General features: G+C 45.8%; 1 long non-coding RNA gene across 1 annotated transcript; it reads right to left on the bottom strand.

The window, feature by feature from the left end:
* Positions 1–1,551: 1,551 nt before the first annotated feature.
* On the bottom strand, positions 1,552–26,207 carry LOC310743617. Its single transcript, XR_014539117.1, has 3 exons — positions 26,076–26,207; positions 24,742–24,808; positions 1,552–1,837 (listed from the first exon to the last, which is right to left on the bottom strand). It is a non-coding gene; the product is annotated as an uncharacterized lncRNA (long non-coding RNA).
* Positions 26,208–26,291: the final 84 nt, after the last annotated feature.

The raw sequence follows: 26,291 nt of genomic DNA, 5'->3' as shown, positions 1-26,291 counted from the left end.
TGAGAACACTGTCCAACCATCTTGTCCTCTGTTGTCCCCTTCTCCTTGTGCCCTCCATCTTTCCCAACATCAGGGTCTTTTCCAGGGAGTCTTCTCTTCTCATGAGGTGGCCAAAGTATTGGAGCCTCAGCTTCACGATCTGTCCTTCCAGTGAGCACTCAGGGCTGATTTCCTTAAGAATGGAGAGGTTTGATCTTCTTGCAGTCCATGGGACTCTCAAGAGTCTCCTCCAGCACCAGAATTCAAAAGCATCAATTCTTCGGTGATCAGCCTTCTTGATGGTCCAATATATGGGGTGTTGTTGTTGTTTAGTCGTTTAGTTGTGTCTGACTCTTCGTGACCCCATGGACCAGAGCACACCAGGCACTCCTGTCTTCAATATATGGGGTATAAATAGTAAAATTATCATTATGGAATGGGACGTCCCTATCTTCATCAGAGAAATGTTGGAGGGTATGTGAAGCCAGCGCAGGGAAATACCTGGTCAGGTTCAGATTGCTGTGCCAGAATCTGTCAAAGCTAGAGAGAGAAAGAGACCCTGGTGAACATATTTGAGAGAAGGAGTGTGGAACTGCATGTGCACAACTCCATGTGACAGCCCTTCAGATATTTGAAGATGGCTATCATATCTCCTTCTCAGTCTCCTCTTTTCCAGGTTAAACATACCCAGCTCCTTCAACCGCTCCTCGTAAGACTTGGCTTCTAGGCCCTCAATCATCTTGATCACCGTCCTCTGCACACGTTCCAGCTTGTCAACATCCTTCTTAAATTATGGTGCCGAAAACTGGACACAGTACTCCAGGTTTGGTCCGACCAAGGCAAAATGGAGTGATTCTAATAATTCCCTTGATCCGGACACGAGGCTTCTGTTGAGGACAGACAGCTGACATTTTTCACGGCATAGCGATTAACATTATTACCTGCTAATATCTGCTCATTGAACACTCTACACACCTACAGAGGCTGGTTCAAAAGTTGGCTGCCAAAACCACAGGGTGGTTTTGAAACCATTTCTGTGTTTCATGGAGCGGCATGGCAGGCAAACTGACACTTTCTAAATAGCTAAATGTTAACCATTAGTGAATGAAAGGTGCAACTCTGCTGTTATTTATGTTTGCTTCTACCCCACCTCAAAGAATCCTGGGAGTGCTGGGAATTGTTGCTCTGTAAGGCTAAACTACATTTCCCAGGGTTCTCTGGACACGGGATGGTTGAAAAGGTGTATGCGCAGCCTTGTGAATTCAAAAATGCATTGTTTCATCTTGTTTGTTTGTTTGATTTTAATTTAATGTGCATACTTGTGTTGTTTTATTGGACCCTGACGTTGCTTGCAATGAAAGGTGGGGCATGCATTTTTATAAATAAAATAAAATGTTAAACGCCTCAGTCCCAGTCTGTGCTTTTCAAAGGGTCTGCTTCTTGCTATGAACCTTCGCAATCTGGTCCTAGTGCCATCCCCAGTCTCGTTGCTGAGCATGCAGGGACTAGGAGCAGAATCCGCATACAGTCCAGAAGTCAGGGAATCCAGATGATCACAGAGCTAAGTGTCCAGTCCACAGATCAGGGAATCCAGATGATCACAGAGCCAAGGGTCCAGGTGATGAGCAGAGAGCAGAAAGGTAGAGTCCGGAACCACAAGGCATTGTTTCCAGCATCTGATGGCTGCTGAGAGCTCTCCTTAAGAAGGCTGAAGCCAGAAGGTTCTCATCAGTGCCTTCTCCTCCTGGCTTTGAAGGCTGATCAGCTGCAGGTGGAGTCACTCCCCCTTCTCCCCCTTCAGGCTGATGTTCAGCAGGTGAAGTTGACTCCTGGCCCATGACAACTCTTCACTCACCTCCTGCTCATTGAAAATCCAAAACAGGTACTCTTAGTTTACCCATTATGTGTTCCGTGAATGATAACCCATTAGTTTACCCATTATGAGTTCCGTGAATGAGCTTGCAGGGCAGCAGCTGAAGAAGGAACAAAAAGGGTTTTCTTGTGTGTGTTTCTTGTGGCTGATTAGCTGCTCTCCCTGTGCAAAGGTCAGAGGGGGCAGGGTTTCTGTTGAGGTAGGTGATTAGCTGTGGGAGGAGCTTATCAGAGCTTGCAGGGCAGCATGGAGGAGGCGTGTAGTGGTGATAGGGGATTCCCTACTGAGGGGAACAGAAGCAGTGATCTGTGGGCCTGACAAGATGTCTCGGGAAGTGTGCTGTCTCCCCGGGGCTAAGATCCAAAATGTAACTGAACGACTGCAAGGAATCATAAAACCCACTGACAAATACCCCTTCCTCTTGGTTCATGTGGGAACCAATGACACTGCAAGCAATAGCCTCCAGAAGATCAAAAGAGATTACGAGGCTCTGGGCAGGAAATTGAAGCAATTAAATGCACAAATTGTCATTTCATCTGTCCTCCCAGTTGAACGACGTGGCCCAGGGAGAGAGGGAAAAATAGTGGAAGTGAACAACTGGCTTCACAAATGGTGTAAACAGGAACGGTTTGGATTCTTAGATCACGGACTGCAGTTTCTTGAAGATGGACTTCTGGCAAGCGATGGGCTGCACCTCACAACGGTTGGGAGGAATGTTTTTGCAAAAAATCTCAGAAACCTCATCGGGAGGGCTTTAAACTGACTAATGTCGGGGAGGGAGACAGTGCTCCTGAAGGTAGGAGTCTATCAATTGATGAAGATGATCATCCAAATGTCATAGACCGAATGGAGTAAACAGCACGCAGACCTAGTGGTGGGAGGAAAAAATCCTTAAATAAGAGACACGGGGGAATGATTAATGGACTTCAATGTCTGTACACTAATGCGCAAAGCATGGGAAATAAACAAGATGAGCTTGAGCTCTTGGTACAGCAAACTAAATATGACATAATAGGCATCACTGAAACCTGGTGGGATAAGTCCCACGATTGGAATGTAATAATGGAGGGATACAATCTATTTCAGAGAAACAGACCAGACAAGAAAGGAGGAGGAGTGGCGTTATATGTCAGGGATGTGTATACCTGTGAAGAGATCCAAGATTTAGAACCTCAAAGCCAAAGTGAGAGCATTTGGGTCAAAATTAAGGGAGAGAAGAATAACAGTGACCTCATTGTGGGAGTTTACTATAGATCCCCAAGCCAAACGGAAGACATAGATGATGCCTTCCTGGAACAGATGGCCAAGCATGCAAAAGGAAGGGAGATAGTAGTAATGGGGGACTTCAATTACCCGGATATTTGTTGGATGTCAAACTCAGCCAAGAGCATAAGGTCAAACAGATTCCTCACTGGCCTTACAGACAACTTCATTGTCCAGAAAGTGGGAGAAGCAACAAGAGGAACAGCCATTTTAGATCTGGTCCTAACCAATGTTGATGACCTGGTTAGTGGAGTAGAAGTGGAGGGATCATTAGGCGTGAGTGATCATGCTCTTCTGAAGTTTACTATACAGCGGAAAGGAGCAGCCAAGCATACTAGGACTCAATTTCTTGACTTTAAGAAAGCCGACTTCATAAAACTTAGGGAAGTGCTGGGTGAGATCCCACGGACAGTAATACTAAAAGGAAAGGGAGTTCATGATGGCTGGGAGTTTGTTAAGAGGGAGATAGTAAAAGCACAACTTCAGGCAGTACCAATGAGACGGAAACATGGAAGGTGCCTAAAGAAGCCAGGGTGGCTATCTAAAGAACTTTTAACTGAGCTAAGATTAAAAAAGGATGTGTACAAAAAATGGAAAAGGGGGAAACCACCAAAGAGGAATTCAAACAAATAGCCAGCACGTGTAGACACAAAGTCAGAAAAGCTAAAGCACAGAATGAACTCAGGCTTGCTAGAGAGGTTAAAAGCAACAAAAAAGGCTTTTATGGGTATGTTCATAGCAAAAGGAAGAACAAAGAAACAAAGAAGATGGTGAAATGCAAACAGGGGACACAGAAAGGGCTGAACTCCTCAATGCCTTCTTTGCCTCAGTCTTCTCCGATAAAGAAAACAATGTCCGACCTGAAGAATTTGGAGCAAATGATTCAGCAGAGGAAACACAGCCCAGAATAACTAAGGAGATAGTACAAGAATACTTGGCTAGTCTAGATGTATTCAAGTCTCCAGGGCCAGATGAACTGCATCCAAGAGTATTAAAAGAACTGGCAGATGTGATTTCAGAACCACTGGCAGTCATCTTTGAGAATTCCTGGAGAACAGGCGAAGTCCCGGCAGACTGGAGGAGGGCAAATGTTGTCCCTATTTTCAAAAAGGGGAAAAGAGAGGACCCAAATAATTACCGCCCAGTCAGTCTGACATCAATACCAGGGAAGATTCTGGAGCAGATCATTAAGCAAACAGTCTGTGAGCACCTAGAAAGGAATGCTGTGATCACCAATAGTCAGCATGGATTTCTGAAAAATAAGTCATGTCAGACGAACCTGATCTCGTTTTTTGACAGAATTACAAGCCTGGTAGATGAAGGGAACGCAGTGGATGTAGCCTACCTTGATTTCAGCAAGGCATTTGACAAGGTGCCCCATGATATTCTTGTAAAGAAGCTGGTAAAATGCGGTCTTGACTATGCTACCACTCAGTGGATTTGTAACTGGCTGACTGACCGAACCCAAAGGGTGCTCATCAATGGTTCCTCTTCATCCTGGAGAAGAGTGACTAGTGGGGTGCCACAGGCCTCTGTCTTGGGCCCGGTCTTATTCAACATCTTTATCAACGACTTGGATGATGGACTCAAGGGCATCCTGATCAAATTTGCAGATGACACCAAACTGGGAGGGGTGGCTAACACCCCAGAGGACAGGATCACACTTCAAAATGACCTTGACAGATTAGAGAACTGGGCCAAAACAAACAAGATGAATTTTAACAGGGAGAAATGGAAAGTATTGCACTTGGGCAAAAAAAATGAGAGGCACAAATACAAGATGGGTGACACCTGGCTTAAGAGCAGTACATGTGAAAAGGATCTAGGAGTCTTGGTTGACCACAAACTTGACAGGAGCCAACAGTGTGACGCAGCAGCTAAAAAAGCCAATGCAATTCTGGGCTGCATCAATAGGAGTATAGCATCTAGATCAAGGGAAGTAATAGTGCCACTGTTTTCTGCTCTGGTCAGACCTCACCTGGAGTACTGTGTCCAGTTCTGGGCACCACAATTCAAGAAGGACACTGACAAACTGGAACGTGTCCAGAGGAGGGCAACCGAAATGGTCAAAGGCCTGGAAACGATGCCTTATGAGGAACGGCTAAGGGAGCTGGGCATGTTTAGCCTGGAGAAGAGGAGGTTAAGGGGTGATATGATAGCCATGTTCAAATATATAAAAGGATGTCACATAGAGGAGGGAGAAAGGTTGTTTTCTGCTGCTCCAGAGAAGCGGACACGGAGCAATGGATCCAAACTACAAGAAAGAAGATTCCACCTAAACATTAGGAAGAACTTCCTGACAGTAAGAGCTGTTCGACAGTGGAATTTGCTGCCAAGGAGTGTGGTGGAGTCTCCTTCTTTGGAGGTCTTTAAGCAGAGGCTTGACAACCATATGTCAGGAGTGCTCTGATGGTGTTTCCTGCTTGGCAGGGGGTTGGACTCAATGGCCCTTGTGGTCTCTTCCAACTCTATGATTCTATGATTCTATAATAATGATAATAATAATAATAATAATAGCCACTCTGGGTGGCTCCCAACAGATTAAAAACAGAATAGAACATCAAATATTGAAAACTTCCCTCAACAGGGCCGCCTTCAGATTTCTTCTAAAAGTCAGGGAGTTGTTTATTTCCTTGACGTCTGACAGAAGGGAGTTCCACAGAGCAGGCACCACCACCGAGAAGGCCCTCTGCCTGGTAGTCCATGTGTAGCCCATTCCCCCTTTGATTTTGCTGGAGTTGCCCATAAGGTTAGTGGCAAGTTAAAGCAGACCAGTTAAAAGCTAAAACTCATGTCTACTTAAGTCTGCTACAAACTCCCCACTTCCCTATATCCAAGAAGAAGAATGTGACACGCTCATTTGCTTTCAACACTTCTTCGCTGCAAGGATTTATCGTTTTAATCGGCAGCGGTAGCCTGGCTAATTATACCACGGCCAATTTATGTACATGCTAGAAACGCAAGCTTCATTGACTACAAAGAGGTTTTAAAATAATAAACCATCCCGCTCCACTCCGACAGAACCTTTCCTGTGACGCATCATGCAGTAAGTACCCTGCCTGAGCAGAAACAGCTTGTGTTTTCCTTGGCAAGCGTGTCTGCAACAATGCTTCCTCTTTATTTTTTAAAAAAAATAAAATCTGATGTGAAGAGCGTCATTTTAAACAATCAAAAATTAAGAAAATGAACACATAGACAGGGCTGGGCCAAAGGGCAGCAGGGCTTTGCACTGTATCGCAGAATGTATGACACAAACACGCAGGCCTTTAAGCCAACAACGTCTCCTCCAGAGATTTATTTGCACCAAGCATGTCTCCGCACGAATGTGAGCAACAGGCTTGCTTCCATTCCTTTCCGTATGAAATATACTCAGAGTCGCAAAGTGATTTCATGCTCTTTATTCAGCTCATAGTGGTGAGGAGGAATGAATGAATGTCCCCTCAAGGTATCTGCTTTATATACATTATTTACACAATGGGCTGCACATGATTGGCTAATTCCGGAATTCTACTGTAAGCCAATCAGGTTGTGGATTCACTTCTATCTGGAGCATGATTGGGTGGTTCCTGCCAACCAATCATATTGCTGCATTGTTCTAGGACCAATCAGACTGCTGCATTCTGAATCCTATTGTTCTAGGACCAATCAGACTGCTGCAGTTTGGATCCTATTCAACTCAGTACATAACACCCCTCCCCTCTAAGTTCCAGTCCTGCCCGGGAGGTCGCATTCATAGTCCTCGAGGTACGCCGGTGGCCTACGTGTGCGTTGCGGCCTGGGGTGTACCCTGGTCCGGGGTTCAGGTTTTGGCTCATGTTCCAAGGATGCTGGCTGTGATGGGGCTGTTTGGTCTGGCGCAACCGGCTCGCTCAGTCGTGGTTCTGGTTCCGGTGTCCTTTCGGCCTCGCGGGTCCTCTCTGTATTTACTGATTCTGCCTCTCCTGCTGGCCCCTCCTGCTCTATGGGCCTCACTGCCCCTCTGTTCCCTTGGGACTCCTCTGACCTTTCCTCCTCCTGGTTTTCTCCCGTGAATCGTCGCCGTATCTGGTCGCAGTGGCGGCGCCAGCATTGCCCCCCATCCGTTAGCACCTCGTACGACACGGGACCAGTGACCCTGGTGACTGTGGCGGGTACCCATGCTGGGCCTGCCCCAAAATTCTTTGCGTACACTGGGTCCTGGGCCTCGAAGGTCCGGGGGTTCCTGCCTTCCCCCACCACTTCCTCATCCTGAGCTCTATCGGGGTGAAGGCGGTCCAATCTGATTGCAAGGCGCCGACCCATTAGTAGTTCAGCGGGGCTCCGGCCAGTCGTTGAGCTGGGGGTGCTGTGTTGTGCTAGGAGGAATGTGGCAAGGCGGTACTCCCAATCCCCTTGCGTCATGCGGCGAAGGGTGTCCTTGGTGGTCCGCACCATGCGTTCTGCTTGGCCATTGGTGGCAGGGTGGAATGGCGCCGAACGGATGTGGCGGATGGCGTTCTGTGCTGTGAAGGTTTGGAATTCTCCTGACGTAAATGCAGTCCCGTTGTCTGAGACGAGAGTGTCAGGGAGCCCGTGGGTTGCAAACAGCCTGCGTAGTACCCGGATGGCTGCGGACGTAGAAGTGGACGGTACCAGTGCGACTTCCAGCCATTTGGTGTAGGAGTCCACCACTATGAAGAATGTTTTCCCCTGAAAGGGGCCAGCGAAGTCCACATGCAGGCGTGACCATGGTGCTCGGGCGGACTCCCAGGACTGGACTGGGGCCCTTGGGGGATCTGGGCGGGATTCTTGGCAGGCCTGGCAGTGTTTCACCCAGGCCTCTATCTCTCCGTCGATCCCCGGCCACCACACATAACTCCTGGCAAGGGCCTTCATTCTTACTACCCCTGGGTGTGTCTCGTGTAGGGCTGTGAGGACCCTTTTGCGGAGGGGCTGGGGAACAACGACCCTGCTTCCCCATAACAGGCACCCCTTGTGGGCCGACAGTTCATGTTTGCGGGTTGTGTAGCCGGCGAATTCTGGCCCGGGGCTGCTGCTGGGCCATCCCCTCCACACCCAGTCCAGGACCCGGGAGATGACCCTATCTTTCTTGGAATGGTGTGCAACTTCTTGTGCCTGAATGGGGCGGTCGGGAAGCAGCTCCAGGCTCATAACCTCTTGTGCAGGTGCTGGGTCGGGGCCTGTTTCCGGTAGTGGTAGCCTGCTGAGGGCGTCCGCATGGCCCATCGCCTTCCCAGGGCGGTGAATCAGTGCATACTGGTAGCTGGCAAGGAAAATTGACCACCTGAGGACACGAGGAGACAGCACTTGGGGGGTCTGCTTTTCGGAGGCAAACAAGCCAAGCAAGGGCTTGTGGTCAGTCACCACGGTGAAGGGCCGCCCGTACAAGAAATCATGGAATTTTTTTACTCCCTTCACGATTGCCAGACCCTCCTTGTCGATTTGCGAGTAGTTCCGCTCGGTTGCGTTGAGTGTCTGGGAAAAGTATGCCACCGGTACCTCTCTTCCATCCGGGAGTTGGTGTCCCAGGACAGCGCCAATGCCATAGGGTGAGGCGTCGCATGCTAGCACCACCGGCAGCCTCTCGTCGAAGTGTGCCAAGACCGAGTTTGAGACAAGCAAGTCCTTGACTGCCTGAAATGCGGCCTCCTGGCGCTGGCCCCACACCCAAGGGGCCCGCTTGTCCAGGAGTCTGTGTAGGGGCTCCGCTACCGCCGCCTTGTGGGGAAGGAAGGAATGGTAAAAGTTCAATAGTCCCAAGAAGGCCTGAAGTTCAGTCTTGTTCTTGGGCGCTGGGGCATCACAAATGGCCCGTACCTTGTCCCCAGTCGGGTGGACCCCTTGTGCGTCCACCATAAATCCCAGAAAGTCCACCTGAGGCACTCCTAGTAGACATTTTTCCCGCTTCACCTTGAGACCCGCCGTCTGGAAACGGTGCAGAACGGTGCGGAGGCGGTCCTCAAACTCCTCTGGTGTGGGCCCGGCAATCAACACATCATCGAAGAAGGGGGTGACGCCAGGAATCCCTTTAAGGAGAGAGTCCATTAGATTCTGGAATATGCCTGGTGCCACGCTGACACCAAATTGCAGCCGCTTTACCCTGAACGCTCCTCTGTGCGTCACAATCGTCTGTGCCTCTGCTGTGGCCTCATCTACTGGCAGTTGTTGATATGCTTGGGCCAAGTCCAGCTTGCCAAAAATTTTCGACCCAGCCAGGGTGGCAAGGACATGGCTGACCACTGGCACTGGGTATGCATGGGCCGTGAGGGCCTTGTTTATGGTACATTTGTAGTCTGCGCAGATGCGGACCGAACCATTAGGCTTGACGGGTGTGACGATTGGGGTTTCCCAGGGGGCATTAGGCACCGGCTCCAGCACTCCTTGCTCCACGAGTCGGTCCAATTCCTCGTCTATACGGGGTTTCAGGGCGAACGGGACCCGGCGGGCCTTGAGCCTGACTGGTCGTACTGCGGGGTCAAGCTGTAGAGCAATGGGGGGGCCCGTATACTGTCCCAATTTCCCATCAAAAACCCCCGGAAATTCCTTGCATATGGCGTCCACGTCCACTTGTAAGGTAGTGTGGTTCACCCCGGTGACGGCTAGCCCCAGTGGTCCAAACCATGCCAATCCCAGTAAGCTAATGTAGGGGCCCTTGACCACAAGCAAGTCCAGTTGCCGCGTCCGCCCTCGGTATTGCACCCTGAAGGTCCCCACCCCCATTGTGGGGACCTTACGTTTCTGGAAGTCCCGGAGGGTGAATGGGGCCGGCCTGAGTTTGGGACCCCCAGTAGGACACAGTTTCCTTAAGGTCCTTGCCGAGATTATGGATAGAGTTGAACCCGTGTCAAGCTCCATGCGGCATGGGGCCCCCTCTATCTGTACCTCTACATAAATTTTCTCTACGTTGGGGTGGGGCAACTGGTATACCTGGAAGTCCGTGAGCTCCGTCGAGTTGCCTTGGTGTGTTGGGCCCCGGGACCTGGGGCTCTTGGATTGGTCATCTGATGCCTGGCGTCGGGTGGGCCGAGCTCGACACACCCGGGCGATGTGTCCCAATTTTCTGCACTGCCTGCACTCTGCGTTGCGGAAACGGCAGGTCCTCCTCTCGTGACTGTCTCCACAGCTTGCGCAGTTCCCTGCTTCTCGTCGAGGCAGCTGTGGTATGTGGGCTGCTTGAGTGCGCTGCTGTACTCGGTGCACCTCGTCCCTGTTGGATCCTGAGTCGTCGGTGAGGTCTTCGTGGTGGACCCTCGGTTGGGACGGCTGGCTCGGCCGTGCCTCTTGCGTCGACCTCTCGGCAGCTTCCGTTGCCAGGGCCTCCTCCAGAGCGACCTGGAACGTTAGGTCCTTCTTAGCGTAGAGGCGTCGTTGCAGCTTCTCATCCTTCAGGCCACCGACGAGGCGGTCACGAAGCATGTTCTCCAGCTCTGAGAAGTTGCAGAACCGGGCAGCTTGGCGGAGAGAGGTCACAAACCCAGTTATGGTTTCCCCAGGGGCTTGCCGCTTTGCATAGAAGGCATTTCGACGAGCCACCACAGAGGGCTGTGGCGAAAAGTGCCCCTTCAGCTGCTCCATTATTGTTTTGTATGGAACAGTAGCGATGTCTTCGGGTGCAAGGAGAGCCCGGGCGATTTCAAACGTCTCCTCTCCGCAGATGCTGAAGAATATTGCCCTCTTCTTGGCGTCTTCTTCATCGGTGACCCCTTTGGCTTCTAGGAGGAAGGTGAAACGGGAGGCGTACGCTTCCCAGTCTCCAGATGCTGGGTTGAACGGCGAGAAGCTGCTGTCGGTTGCCATTCTGAGTTCCTTGTGTCCCGGAGCTGAAGCCTGGATACACGGTGCGAGGCAGCGGTGCGGCAGGTGGCGGTGCTGCGGTGCTGTGTGTGGCAGTCAGCTCAGCGGGATCCCACCTTCGTCGCCAGTGAAATATACTCAGAGTCGCAAAGTGATTTCATGCTCTTTATTCAGCTCATAGTGGTGAGGAGGAATGAATGAATGTCCCCTCAAGGTATCTGCTTTATATACATTATTTACACAATGGGCTGCACATGATTGGCTAATTCCGGAATTCTACTGTAAGCCAATCAGGTTGTGGATTCACTTCTATCTGGAGCATGATTGGGTGGTTCCTGCCAACCAATCATATTGCTGCATTGTTCTAGGACCAATCAGACTGCTGCATTCTGAATCCTATTGTTCTAGGACCAATCAGACTGCTGCAGTTTGGATCCTATTCAACTCAGTACATAACACCGTATGACTTCGTTACTCTGGAGTCTTCTCCAGGAGAGTATTCCGCTCTCTGTACATTCGCCAAGCCAAGAGTATCCCAGATTTTCCTTTCACTGTGAATGTGCCGGCTGCTTCTGTATCTTATATAAACAGATGGATTTTTGAGTTGCAGGGAGTTTGACATAAACCCAGGGCAAGGAGAATGCTAGATTTAGTATACAGTGGTACCTCGGGTTAATTCGTTCCGGAAGTCCGTACTTAACCTGAAACTGTTCTTAACCTGAAGCACCACTTTAGCTAATGGGGCCTCCCACTTCTGCTGCACCGCTGGAGGATGATTTCTGTTCTCATCCTGAAGCAAAGTTCTTAACCTGAAGCACTATTCCTGGGTTAGCGGAGTCTGTAACCTGAAGCCTATGTCACCTGAAGCGTATGTAACCCGAGGTACCACTGTACATGCTGGGGGTCTTCTCAAGGTTGTAATGATTTTGGACCCTATCCAACAGCTTTCTGGCCCAGCCACACAAATGTGTGTGTGTGTGTGGACCTGTGTCACATCCCCCCCTCATAAATCAAGCAGCATTAACAACACATTTAAAAATCTAACATGTGCCTCCAGACAAAACAATGAAAAACCACGTCCATCGCAAAACAGCAGCCACAAGGAATCGTTTCAGAGAGCACATCGCATCTTGCAAACAACTGCCACATAGATTACTCAGACCTGCTCTGCGGTGGGAGAGTGCTGTGAAGTGAGCGGGGTGAATCAAGCCTTAGTCACATCGAGATTAGACTACTGCAATGCGCTCTGTGTGGGGTTGCCTTTGAAAAGCACCCACAAATTGCAGTTGGTGCAACATGTGGCCATTGGGGTGTTGACAGATGGGTATGGAAACACGTTTGCATCTACTTCACTGGCTCCCACTTGGTTTCCAGACCCAATTTAAAGTGCTGGGCTTGACATTTTAAGCCCTAAATGGCCTGAGCCCATGTGAACCTACGTATTGTTAGGGGTTTGGGGTGTTAGCCTATATGCCGAGACCCTTCTAATCCCTGGATCCGGCAAGTGTTAGAATTTAATCAAGGCTTCTGATTCTTGGAATAGCCAGGCTAGCCTCCTGGTGAGGGGTTAGCTGGGCGATGAGCCATTAAGGGGAACAAAGGAAGCGGTTCTGTGCGAGACGCAAGTGGATAGGGCCCCCTTTCCCAACTCAGCTTGTTGGTAAAGACAAAGCCAGAGTTTTAGAGCTGAAAATTGCAGTGATGTGAGCTGGAATCAAAGTAGCAAGCAGGAGAGAGGGCCATGCTGGATCTATATTTGAATCCAAGGCTGTGGCTGTGGGAGAAAGAAGACCCTTTTGGGGTGTTAATGCTGTGAAACCCTCCACCGTGCCTGGAACCCCTGGAATATTGCACCGCTCAGAAATTGGGGTGGTGTGCAATGGTAAATATGGATATCTTCTTCCATGGCCCTGCTTCTTGTGCCTCACTGTCTGAATTATACTAGGTGGTGATACAAAACAGGACCTTCTCGGTGGTGGCACCTAGGGACATTTATATGGCTCCTTCTTTTATGGCATTGGGTGCTTTTGGGTTGCTTGGAACAGCGCCTTGTCTTACTTCTGGTGCTATGACCAGTGTAGCAGACATTTTAAGAATCCAGTCTGCTTCTCCTTCTCCTTCTCCTTCTCCTTCTCCTTCTCCTTCTCCTTCTCCTTCTCCTTCTCCTTCTCCTTCTTCTTCTTTAAATTTGTATACTGCCCTATACCTACAGGTCTCAAGGTGAGTCACAAGATAAAATCACAATATCCAAACACAAAATACCTAATCAAAACAAAAACAACCTGTGATGGGATGGTGAGCTGCTTGTGCGTAAAATCCTGATCCCTCAGAGTTTGGCTAAGTTCCCAAACCTCTGTCTGTGATGGAGCTCCTTAAGCATGGCTCCATCAATCGCTCGTTGAATCGGACAGTGGGCGTTTACGGAACTTCTTCCAGCATAAAAGCTCCTTAACGGAAACGCGTCTTCTGGACTCTCGGCGTGACAGTTTCCGCCGAGGAGTGGGTGTCCCTACGGGAGGTCCTGAAACCTCCCCACTGTTCTCGCTTGAAGTGTCTCTGAGCCCTCCCTCCGACTCACTTTCCCTTGGAACTCCACTTCTCCCCCTGCTGGTCCCCTCCTCCGCTGAGTGGTCTCTCTCACCCTCCATGAGCCCTTTCACCTCCTTCGTCTCAGATGACAGTTCCCTGACACAACCCAATAACACCCCCCCACACACACATTTTAAAAGGGTATTGGATGTCAATCAGCCAAAGGCCTGGTTAAAGAGGAATGTTTTTGCCTGGCGCCTAAAGGTGTATAATGAAGGCACCAGGTGAACTTCCCTGGGGAGAGCATTCCACAGACAGGGAGCCACTGCAGAGAAGGCCCCGTTCTCGTGTTGTCACCCTCTGGACCTCTCGTGGAGGAGGCACGTGACGAAGGGCCTCAGAAGTTGATCTCAGGGTCCGGGTAGGTTCATATGGAAAGAGGCGGTCCTTGAAGTATGTTTACACGGTTCATTATATGATGTCTTATTAGTCACCTTGGAAAGTTTTAGTCCGAAGGCTGGTTACCAATCTTTTAATTAATTTATAAAATCCCCACTCCCACCCACCCCAGCCAGCTTTAATCCAAAATGGCATTGCTAGGTGACGTTGTTCTTTGGTTTGTTACAGAGTTGCTGGGAATTGTAACTCTCTGCGGGGTAAATTTCAGTGCTCAGAATGCTTGATGGAAAAGAACATGCTTTGAATGTGCTTTCCGTGTATACGTAGTGTATATGGAGCCTGAATCACGTAGGTTCCGCAGATGACTCTCATCTGCACCAGTCATCTGCCATGCAGAAGGGAAAGTAGTGAGAGTGAGTTTAGGGTGAACATGTGCATTTGTGGAGATTGCATGTACTGAAATGAGTGCATCTGATCTTATGGGGCAGTGGCTAGGAATCACTTTGCGAATGTAGTGGTCATTAGCCTAGCAGTTAATCTGGCCCTGTTTAATTTCTTTTATCATGAGTGCCACATCTGATACATGAATCCAGCAGGAGATGCCAAGCCTATTTAGAGACCAGTGAGACATTTGATATATAGGTGGTACATGACCCTAGCCAAGCTTGCAAAAATTTACCATTTGCCCGATAATAAATGTTGGAAATGTAAAGAAAATGAAGGTACATTTTTTCACCTTTGGTGGACGTGCCCTAGGATTAAGGCTTTCTGGGAAACGATTTATAATGATTTGAAAAAGGTATTTAAATATACCTTTGTGAAGAAACCAGAGGCCTTTCTCTTGGGCATAGTCGGCCAATTGCTGTTAAAAAAGGATAGAACTTTCTTTATGTATGCTACAACAGCAGCAAGAATACTCATCGCAAAGTATTGGAAGACGCAAGATCTACCCACTCTGGAAGAATGGCAGACGAAGTTGATTGACTTTATGGGATTGGCAGAATTGACTGGCAGAATCCGTGACCAGGGAGAAGAGTCGGCAGAAGAAGAATGGAAGAAATTCAGAGACTATTTGCAAAAATACTGTAATATTAAGGAATATTGAGTGATGTTGGATTGAAATTAAGGGGTTATTAGCTGTAATGGTACAAAAGAATATGAAAAAATAGTTCTTTTTCTTTGTATATAAGTAGAAGTATAAGTTGCAATAATTTAAGAAGATGGATAGAAAATAAGGTTTTTAGCTGTAATGCTATGAGATAAGGATTTGCTGGATGAACAATTTGAACTGGAATACAAGAAGGGGAGGCATGAGGAGGTCAGGGAAATATGTTATTGAAAAATAAGTTATGAAATTTATGTGTTTTTAATATTTTTTCTTTTTAATTTTTTTCTTTCTCTCTTTGTTTGTATAAAATGGAAAACCCTAATAAATATCTTTTTTTTTTAAAGAGACATTTGCCATCTCTTTTTGTTGGAGCAAAAGGAGGCCCTGCCCTCAAGTGTCTAATTTCAGTTGTTTTTATTGATTCTCCTAACACTTATTATTTTGAAAATGATTCAGTGGCAGTGTGGATACCTCCAGCTGGTACCTCTTATTTCCCATTCATAAATGAGGTCATAAATCAAGTACATCAACACTGTGTAATGCTAGGCACTTAGCAAACCTACAGGGCATTCCTATGCCCAGAAGTAAGTCCTGTTTAGTTGAATGGGACTTACTCCTTGGGGAAAGTGTATACGAGGTTGGCGGAGGTGCAAGTAGGTTGGACTCATCCTGGCAGTCCTGACAAATGGAAACAAGCTAGCTAAGCTGATGCATTGTCAAAAGATAAATATAAATAAATGCCACACACATACAGCGCCACAGAGGGCAGAGATCTGCACAGTATTTGCATATGATAATGCAGGAGAATATCTGCACATTTATCTGCAATTAAAACAGAAAAGCAATGCATTTCAGCATAGCAGAGAAGACTGAACTCATGGTGCACATAACTTTAAATCCATAACTACTTGACTTATACTCAAAGCCTTGAGTCTTTTTTCTTCTTTGGTGATCACTCGTAGCCAAGTAAGATTGTCTTCCATGAACACAGTTTTAACAGTGAGCCCGTAAGTGACTGTGGAGGCCGATTCTGGATCCACACATCCTTCCACAGTGTGGACATAGGTTTCCAGGTGGGAGCTGATCACGGTGAGGGTTTGCCAAGCGTGCCTTCCTCTTAGCACGTTTCTCCCTTGTGTCCCGAGTTCGAGCGTCTTCAAAGCCCATGACATCTTTGGTAAAGGCTGTTCTCCAACTGGAGCACTCGCAGGCCAGTGTTTCCCAGTTGCCGGTGTTTATACTACGTTTTCTAAGATTTGCCTCGAGAGAGTTTTAAACCTCTTTTGTTGACCACCAGCATTACGCTTTCTGTTTTTAAGTTCCTTGAGTACATCATGACTGGATGCTAACTGGCCCCATTGCAAAAATTATTCTCTGTTTTCATCCTCCCACTTCTGCAGTTGCAGAATAGCTTGTTAGCCTGCAAATTTGGACCTGTCATGGTGTTTTTAATTTCTCAAGCTGCTTGACCCGTTATATTTTTTAACAGGCATGTGTTTAGCAAGCAACTGCTGTTCTAGGTCTTCCAAAAGAGGAGCCTTATTGGACCAAGCAGGTGGTATGAACCTGCATGCCTCCATCTCTGCTAGGTGTTGTGAGTGGGCCTTGACAGCACGTCGGCAGAACTTGTGACCTGCGAGTTGTTGCACACAATGAATGCAGCACCCAGGCCATGTTCTGTGACTTCCTAATGCTCGAAACTCCTTGGCACACCCTTTTAAATTTTGTTTTGCATTCACAGGCTGGCAGAAAAACTGACTGGTCTCAAGACCCGTGGGGCCGCCATCCCTGGCTGGTGGGCCTCAATCCATTTGATGAGTCTAAAAATTGCCCAGGCTTACTCAACAAAGTGACCATGTACTATTGACAGCACAATTGTATCGTTCTTAAATCCCACTTGGGTTTCAAGCCAGAAAATTACGCCTGATTAAAAGTACTAAGCCAGTACAGTGGTACCTTGAGTTACAAACACCTCAGGTTACAAACGCTTCAGGTTACAAACTCCGCTAACCTGGAAGAGTTACCTTGAGTTGAGAACTTTGCCCCAGGATGAGAACGGAAATCGTGTGCTGGCAGCGCAGTGGCAGCAAGAGGCCCCATTAGCGAAAGCACGCCTCTAGTTAAGAACAGTTTCAGGTTAAGAACGGACATCTGAAACAAATTAAGTTCGTAACTAGAGGTACCACTGTACATTCTAAACGCTGCGATTCTAATGATATATGTATATATTAACTCACATGTATCCCATTCAGGGTTTTTTTAATTGATATTTTATTGAAAGATTTTCATTTAAAAAGAAATAATGTGATAAATGAGAGGAACTTTAAAAAGTGGGGGAAAGGAGTGGAGAAAGAGAAAGGAAAGTAGTGTAATATATTGGTTTAATGGAACTTGCTTTTTTTCGTAAAACTGCTTAGGACTGGGATGTTGTAAGTCACCTTCATGATGATGATGATGATGATGATGACGATGACGATGACGACGACGACGATTATTGTGCCCTGCCCATCTGACTGAGTTGCCCTGACCACTCTGGTCAACTTAAGTTTTAACTTCTCTTTAGTAAGGTAAAGGTAAAGAGACCCCTGACCGTTAGGTCCAGTCTCGGACAACTCTGGGGTTGCGGTGCTCATCTCACTTTACTGGCCAAGGGAGCTGGTGTACAGCTTCCGGGTCATGTGGCCAGCATGACTAAGCCACTTCTGGCGAACCAGAGCAGCGCACGGAAACGCCATTTACCTTCCCACCGGAGCGGTACCTATTTATCTACTTGCACTTCATGCTTTTGAACTGCTAGGTTGGCAGGAGCAGGGACCGAGCAACGGGAGCTCACCCCGTCGTGGGGATTTGAACCGTGACCTGACAGAAGTTTATAAAATTTGGTATGGCATGGAGAGGGTGGGTAGAGGAACACCAGAACTCATGGGCATCCCTTGAAGCTGGAAGATTCTGGACAGATAAAAGAAAGTATGATTTCATGCAGTGCATAGTTAAGCAATGTGTCAGGGACTGGGCAAAGAAGGAACAGTGAAGACCTGACCTTTCCATGGGGGAGGAAGAGGAAGACAGTTTAAATTTTCAACAGGGGGTTGAAGGAGGTCACAGCTCAGAGGCAGATGAGGGGGAAAGCTGGGGAATCATGGGAGAGAAGGAGGCAAGACTTGAACAGCAGCTGACTGACATAGTGAATTTAGAAAGTATTCTAGACCCCTCATCTCCCAGAACCCGGCGAGCCTTAAAAGTAGGAGAGCAAGGAGCTTGAAGACAGTGGGCACATAGCAGCACCTATAGAGAAGGTGATGATGATGATGAATGAGGAAGTAGGAGAGACTGGGGGCGGTGGAGATTCCCTTGCGACGCCATTATCCAAGAGGCTGGGTTCTACAGCCTCTCTCTGTAAAGTTTGAAATAAAAGCGGACGGTAAGAAACTTTCCCTTGTCTTTATACTTTCCTGAGCAACCAGCTGGGAGCCGCTGACAGCATCCTGACACAATGGGACTCATTCCCACATTAGTTGGTTAGGACTACAAATTCGGATGGCTTTAAGAGAGAATTGGACACATTTACGGAGTATAAGGCTGTTCTTGTGGGACGCCGGTGGCACTGTGAGTTAAACCACAGAGCCTAGGATTTGCCAATCAGAAGGTTGGGGATTTGAATCCCCGCGATGAGCTCCCGTTGCTCAGTCCCTGCTCAGTGGCTTAGACCACAGCGCCACCCGCTCCCTTTACCTGCCAATCAGTATAGACAGTGAACAGGTAAACGGAGCCGTGATCTGATTCAGGATAAAACAGCTTCCTAAATTCAGAAGTCCTTTTCGTGTGTACCTAATTTAGTTGCATTTCCTAATGCAATTATCTCATTAATGCACATGACTAAATTAGGACGCGGGTGGTGCTGTGGATTAAACCACAGAGCCTAGGACTTGCCGATCAGAAGGTCGGTGGTTCGAATCCCCGCAACGGGGGGAGCTCCCGTTGCTCGGTCCCTGCTCCTACCAACCTAGCAGTTCGAAAGCATGTCAAAGTGCAAGTAGCTAAATAGGTACCGCTCCAGCAGGAAGGTAAACAGCGTTTCCGTGTGCTGCTCTGGTTCGCCAGAAGCGGCTTAGTCATGCTGGCCACATGACCCAGAAACTGTACACTGGCTCCCTTGGCCAATAAAGCCAGATGAGCGCCGCAACCCCAGAGTCGGTCACGACTGGACCTAATGGTCAGGGGTCCCTTTACCTTTACCTTTAAGGCTGTTCTTGGTCAGCCACTGTGAGAACAAAATGCTGGACGAGTTGAGCCGTGGACTCCATCCAGCAAGTTCTTATTGTGTTCTTATGTTCTTAAATACTAGTAATTATTGAGATCTGTGTGTGTATAGAGAGAGTGCACCTATATTTCAGATTTTCTTGCTTCATGGCAGTTCTCACCCCGATATTTTCTTCACCATCTTCCAGAGTAAAAACGGCACTTCTTAAAGGCTATGCTTTCGATGGGGGTGGAGTGAGAATTTCAGAATATTAGCTGCTTGCGTTTTCTAAGGTGGCTGCACAACCACCAATAATCTAAGCCGAATGCACGCAATTGCAGCGTACATGTAGGTTCTCGTCTCCTGGGTTTAGATCAGAGACCGATCGGATGACTCACAGAAACACACGGAAACAGATAAAAAGGAAACAGCATACGTTTGAAGAAAGTGTTTGCGTTTGGCAGGGAGTGGGGGATTTCTTTCTTTCCTCTGTTTTCCCTTTTCTTTTTGACAACCATTCGTCACATGAGTCAGAGAGGAGGTTTGCGTGGGTAGATCTCTGTGGGCGGATGCATCTGTGGGTGTCAGGGTGAGACAGACGTAGATAGATGGCTGTAATTAAGTAGTTAGTGAAATGGCTATAATAGTCAAATGATTTTCAGATGGAGTTTCAGATGGAGAGCTTGTTTTTTTTTTGTTTTCTGGGGGGGGGGTTTGTTTTAAAAAAGCTCATTTAAAAAGAAATCTCCCGGCATTTATGTGCGATGCTCTTCTGAGGCGCGGCAAGCACGACAAGAGGAGGCAGTTCCATTTGCTTGAAAATGCAGCTCAAAACAAGCTGATCTCCATTTGTTTTTCAGGGGGGAAAGGCCGTTGTTGAACAGCGAGCCATGTGATCAATGTGGGACTTCAGAAGAAATGCAAGATCCAACAAAAATGAGGTACGTGGGTGTGTTGACAGGGTTCCCTCCCTTTAATTGCTTTCTTTGTTTGTTCCACTCAATCAAATCAAAACATCAGCCCCCCATTGACTTCAGAAGGAAAGTTAAGCACTCTTCCATCCTGAAATCCATGGGGCAAAAATCATTTTGCTCAGAGGTGGAGAACCTGTGGCCTTTCAGATGTTTCCACACTACAGCTCCCCCAATGATTGGCTTAGCTGGCTGGGGGTGATGGCAGCAGGAATCCAAGCACATCAGGAAGGCCTCAGGTTAGCCAAACTCTGTTTTTCAGTTGGATCGCAGCATTATTCATCCATTCATTTACATCCTGCCTCCTCGCTAAGCTCGAGGGAACTCATAAGAACAAAAATGAAGATAAATGGAATACAGAAAACAAACCGGCAATCCTTGAAAAGTGCAGCCATAAAAGCAGCAGATAAATACGAAAACAACCAGGTGTTTAAGTGCATTTGGCTTTTAAGAGTCAAACTACACCTGTCTGGAGAGAGAGTCATTGTTTGCAACAAGTTGTTCAGAGCCAAGAACCAGGAGGAGAGAGCTGGTGCCTGAAGCGACTGTAGAATAATTTTTGTATCTAAGAAAATTCCATTACCACATCATTAATATCTGGTTCTAAACTGCGAAAGAAAACAGTAGAAAGCCTCAGTCCACAATAACCAAAGTCATGGGAATAGTTCATTTCTACCAAGGGGGCCCAATGCCAAGATTTTCACTGCAGAGCCCCAGGCAAAATTTACATGGATGGGATTCTTTTCCCAGTCAATATTGTACTTGATGTTTTCTATCTGTTCCCTTCTCACCATTAAAGCCCATCACTCATTGCTTCCGGTGGGGAACAACATGATATACCCACTTGTCTGTACAAACTTACCTTGGAAGTAACACCTGAGATTACTCACTGCAAAAAGATGTGGTACTATGCCAGTTCCTGGGCCCTGCCCCTATGACACAGAAATGTTCTTATTGTAGCTTTAAGATTTTCTGAGGCACTGCTAAGAATGTAAAAATTGTTGAAATGCTGGAAGGGTTATTTTTTTCAGGCTACTTGGGGGATTTCTGGGGAAATTGCAACATTAATATAATATAATATAATATAATATAATATAATATAATAATGTCCTATTTTTTAGGGTCATGTGCAAACGGAACAGAAAATAGACCTTTTATCATTATTGCACACATGTTCGCGACAGATGACCCTATTGGTAGAGAAACAATAGAGATGTTCTTACGCTTAACAGTATATATATATATATATATATATATATATATATATATATAAACTTAATAATCAAGAGAACTTGAAAATGGTCTTGTATAGCTTCTTCTTTTTTTAAAGCGAAAAAACTGCAAACTTGACATAAAACAATACATTACAACCCGTAAACCAATGGAAACTAATCAGTTCATAGTAATCAAAGTTCTTTGCTGGTCAGTAGCCAAGGGCCTCTGCAGACCTAATCAGAAATTGGTTGGGTGGGAGAACTTCAGAATACATGCAGGGTGAGTTGAATCAAAGAGCAAAATCCTAAGTAGGCGCATCTGAAAATGAGCAGACGTTAAGATTGTTTTCTATGGAAGTGATGAAATGCGTCTGCTGTCTGAATATGACTCTTGGATGAATGGAAAAATCCACACAGGAATATAAAAACGCTTGTTTTCAACTCGCTTGTGGAGACTATCAGAGGTCACAAAGAAAGGAAAAATATACGAAAACAACAAGAAGAGATGAGGAAAACAACAAAGAGAGGAATGGATAGAACTGTGAACATTATTTGGACAGAACTGTGAACATCAAAGCACCAGCAATAGAGATGATTGGATTCCTTTCTGAGCTCGAAGCATGGGCACCGCCAACAAAAATTTAAAATTTGGCTCTGTAATTTGGAACTAATGTGATTTGATTGGTTTGTTAATAAAAATTATTTTTTTTTAAAAAAAGAAAATGGGCAAAACAAAATGATGCCGGTTTGCCTGCAGGAGGGACAGCAATGGAAGAACAGATTCTTCCAATATGCACCCGAAATCTGAGCAAATTTGGAGATTGTGACTGCAGGGAAGAAGAGGAGGAGAGAAAGGGGGTGAAAGATCCCTTCACAGGAATACACTTGTCTGACACTGGGTGCTGCTCCATATAAACAACTACACTACTTTCCAAATACATCCGAAGTCAGCCCTGTATCGGGAAGTTTTTAATGTTTAATGTTTTGCTGTCTTTTATTATGTTGAGTGCCGCCCAGAGTAGCTAGGGCAACCCAGTCAGTTGGGCGATTATTATTATTGATATTGTATTTAGTTCCGTAGTTTCGACATTTATCTCTCTCTCTCACCCTTGTACCTTGGCCAGAACATCAGGATGTGGGGAGATTTGGCTTACTCCCCCCCTTTTTTTTTACTTTGGAGTAGAGTAAAGCATGTTACTCCCAGGGCCGGATTTAGGTTTGATGAGACCTTAAGCTACTGAAGGGGCCCTTTATATGTCCAGCTGTTCTTTGTCAACAACAAATTGTCACTAGTTTTTGTGTTGAATATATGTTATGTGGTAATTTATGGACCTAAGAGGTATCTAAAGCCATTTGCACGTAACAAAATACGTATTTTATCAAAGTACATCCAAGTTTTTTCCCTTTAGATTTTTTTGGGGCCCCCAAGAGAGTGGGGCCCTAAGCTATAGCTTGTTTAGCTTATACGTAAATCCGGCACTGGTTACTCCCTTCTATTTCCTTATGGAAGAGGACTTGAGTCTTTTTTAAAAAAAGAAAGAAAAGGGATGAAAGATGAAGATTTTAAAAAGAGCCCAGGATATCTCTGAGGGGACGAAATGTGCTGCTGTGCTCCACTGAACCTTGAATTCCTACAGATATATTGAGCAAAATGCAATTAATACCTTTTTCATGTTTTGCTATTGTTGGGATGCTTTGAGCTGTTGTTAAAGAAGCCCAAACGCAGTAAATCAAACCAAATCCTTCTCTAGATTTCTGAGATTTAGGGCATGATCCACCAAGGCTAAGCACTGCTAAGGCTCATCATTTTCAATAGGCTAGTCAAACTCTTGCTCAGATAAGTAGAACTTAAAGAGGAATCCTATGCACTTTGTCTTACGCTGAAGTCTTACTCACTTCATTGTGCTCATTGGAACTTGTCTCTCAGGTTTGTGTGAGGCTGGACCGATAGCTCAGTCTTGGTTTCTTGCCATTTCTAATTATTCCAATCTTAAAATCAGTTTCTGCATCATATTTCTGCATCAGTTTGCAGTTTAAAAAAAGAGTCGCACAAAATATTGCATTTCATGGCACATTTTTCCTAAAATACAATTTTTTTTATTCAATTTTGCTTAATACATTTCTTTTGCAAACAAATTTCCTTAATATAATGTATCTTTGCAGGTTATTTTTCGCACGTATGCATTTTAATGCACACTTTCCCCTAATAAATGCACCTTTGTACACATTTTTTTGGGGTAGATAGCTTCTCTTGCAAAATTTCGAGAAGTGCAAATTCCTAATTGTAGCTGTGTTTTGCTTAATGTCTTGTTTGACAATGTGCAATCAATCAATAGAAACTTTATTCGCCTCAGCCGATGGCCATAGTAGCAAGAGAACATTACAATATACACGGAAGAAAATGGGAATTAAATATAAAAACGCAGTTTAGGGTCCTGAGTCAACGGTCAGATAATGGACCTTATTTTAATTGCTCCGGCTAAGAACCTAGCAACCTTTGCTGACAAAGTGCAAATTACCATATTTTTTTGCTCTATAAGACTCACTTTTTCGCTCCTAAAACGTAAGGGGAAATGTGTGTGTGTCTTATGGAGCGAATGCAGGCTGCGCAGCTATCCCTGAAGCTTTCACTGCGCAGCGATCCCTCTTGCTGTTCTGGCTTCTGAGATTCAGAATATTCTTTTTCCTGTTTTCCTTCTCCAAAAACTAGGTGCGTCTTGTGGTCTGGTGCGTTTTATAGAGCGAAAAATACGGTAGGTAGGGTTGCATTGAAATGCAAATCTAACCCACTTTCCTGGCAGGTATGCTTAGAGTTAAAGCCTTGGGGAAATGCTTTGCATGGCCTGGATCAGGCTCTTTATATTTTTTAAATAAAATGTATATATTTAAAATAAAATGTATATATTTAAAATAAAATGTATATTTTTAAAATAAAATGTATATCAATGTAATAACTGAAGGTAAGAGTTTATACAGAGGTAACATTTGCTGATGGACAGAACATTTACTTTGATAATTTTGTAATGAAAAACTAAAAAAAAAACCCTCTTGAAAGCAGAAGTGCACTTCATCAGTCATATCATCATCATCATCATCATCATCATCATCATCATTTGTATACTACCCTATACCCGCAGATCTCAAGGCAATTCACAGGATAAAATCACAGTGTAAAAACACAAAATGCATAATCGAAACAAAAACAACCTAATAACCCCCCCAAGTCTAGCTTGACTTATTTCCCAGAATTAGCAGGCTTATCTTTTGACACTTGCTGGATCCAGGGATTAAAGGGGTCTGGCATCTCCCAGCTCCCAACATTATTGAGTGTTTCCCCTTAGGAAGGTTTCTGACTTTGAGAAAGGGCCACTGCATGGTTGAAGAGCACCTACTTTTCATGAAGATGGTCCCAAATTCGAATCCTTGACATTTCCATGTCGGGCTGGGAGACGATCCTTTCTGAAATAATAATAATATATATAATAATATTTTTTTATTTGTACCCCACCCATCTGGCTGGGTTGCCCCAGCTACTCTGGGTGGCTTCCAACACACATAAAAATAATAATAAAGCATCAAACATCAACAATGTGCCTTGCTGCCCCCCCCATGCTTTAAGCGAGCTGAAAGTATATTTGTACGTTCAAGCAAGGGAAAGTTTGTTCTTTCTCTTTTTAAAGCACAAACAGGAATGAATTTCTTCAAACTAGCTTGCAGGTTGTTCATGGGAACAATGGGGATTGTGACATCACAGCTACCAGCCAATCAGCACCGGGCAACCAAGGCAACTCCTGCAGCACACTGGCAAAATCAGTTTCCCAGGAATCTTATCCTGGATTAGGTTTAGGAACAAGAATACAGTCAGTGTGCCTGCTCTTTTTATATACACCAAAGAAAGAAAATACGTGTAAGGACACCCTCTATTGGGCAGGATCAGACCTACAAAAGTACATAGGTTTTGTGATTTTGAGTACTTAGTTTTGGCAATCAGGACCTGCAACAAAATAATGACGTGTATCATCACTCGACAACATGGGTGCTCACTCTGGGTTTAAGCTAGCCAACTATATCCTCCTTAGGGGGAGAGATGTGATTCAGTGTGCATTTAAAGCTGAATCCATCCGATTTGTGCTTTCTGAAACGATGTGCGAACTAAAACACAGCCGGGCTTTGAAATTTGCACTTATCTGAATTCTCCGGTGCAGAATTCTCCAGCCAGTGTTTGCAAAAATGCATGTTTTAGGAGAAAGTGTGCCTAAAAACCAAATATATATTTGTGAAAATGGCATACAGAAAAGCATTATGTTAGGGGAAACGGCTTGCAGAAATGTCATTAGTCCAAACTATATATATGTGTGTGTGTGTGTGTGTGTGTGTGTGTGTGTTTATGAGAAGAAATTCACCCTAAAACATTGAAGAATTTTATAAGGATTGTTTTTAAAAATTGCAAATTGCTGCAGAAATGTAGAGGACTGAATCTGAGGTTCGAGAAAAACTGAGAGAACCAAAATTGACAGATTTTCCCATCCTTACCCCTCAGGATAATATAACCCGTAGGGGCAGAAGCAAGGCATTCCAGTTGTTTTCTGTTCCCCAGCACAACATACATTTTATTTTCCAATTCACATTCAACATCCCATGGCTACTGAGCATTGGATAACAACAACAACAACAACAACAACAACAACAAATTATTATTATTGTTGATTTTGAGATGTTTAACTACCTTTTGTACTTCTGCAAATTAAGCTTCCTCTGAGCACGCGAACATCTCCTTGTTTTTCACTGGCCTCATGTTGGCTGCGGTGCTATTCACACTCACCAATTGAGTTAACTATTAGCCTCAGCAATGCTCACTCTCCCTATTAACACGAAAAAGCACAGCGTGTATAATAAACAGATTAAAGCTGTAGGTGGTAAGAAATGCTTACGATCTGGTTGT

This window comes from Podarcis filfolensis, assembly GCF_964270895.1.
Source record: "Podarcis filfolensis genome assembly, chromosome: 1".
NCBI lineage: Eukaryota > Metazoa > Chordata > Lepidosauria > Squamata > Lacertidae > Podarcis > Podarcis filfolensis.
Note: the sequence above shows the minus strand (reverse complement) of the source record. Positions and strands in the feature narration are given on the sequence as shown.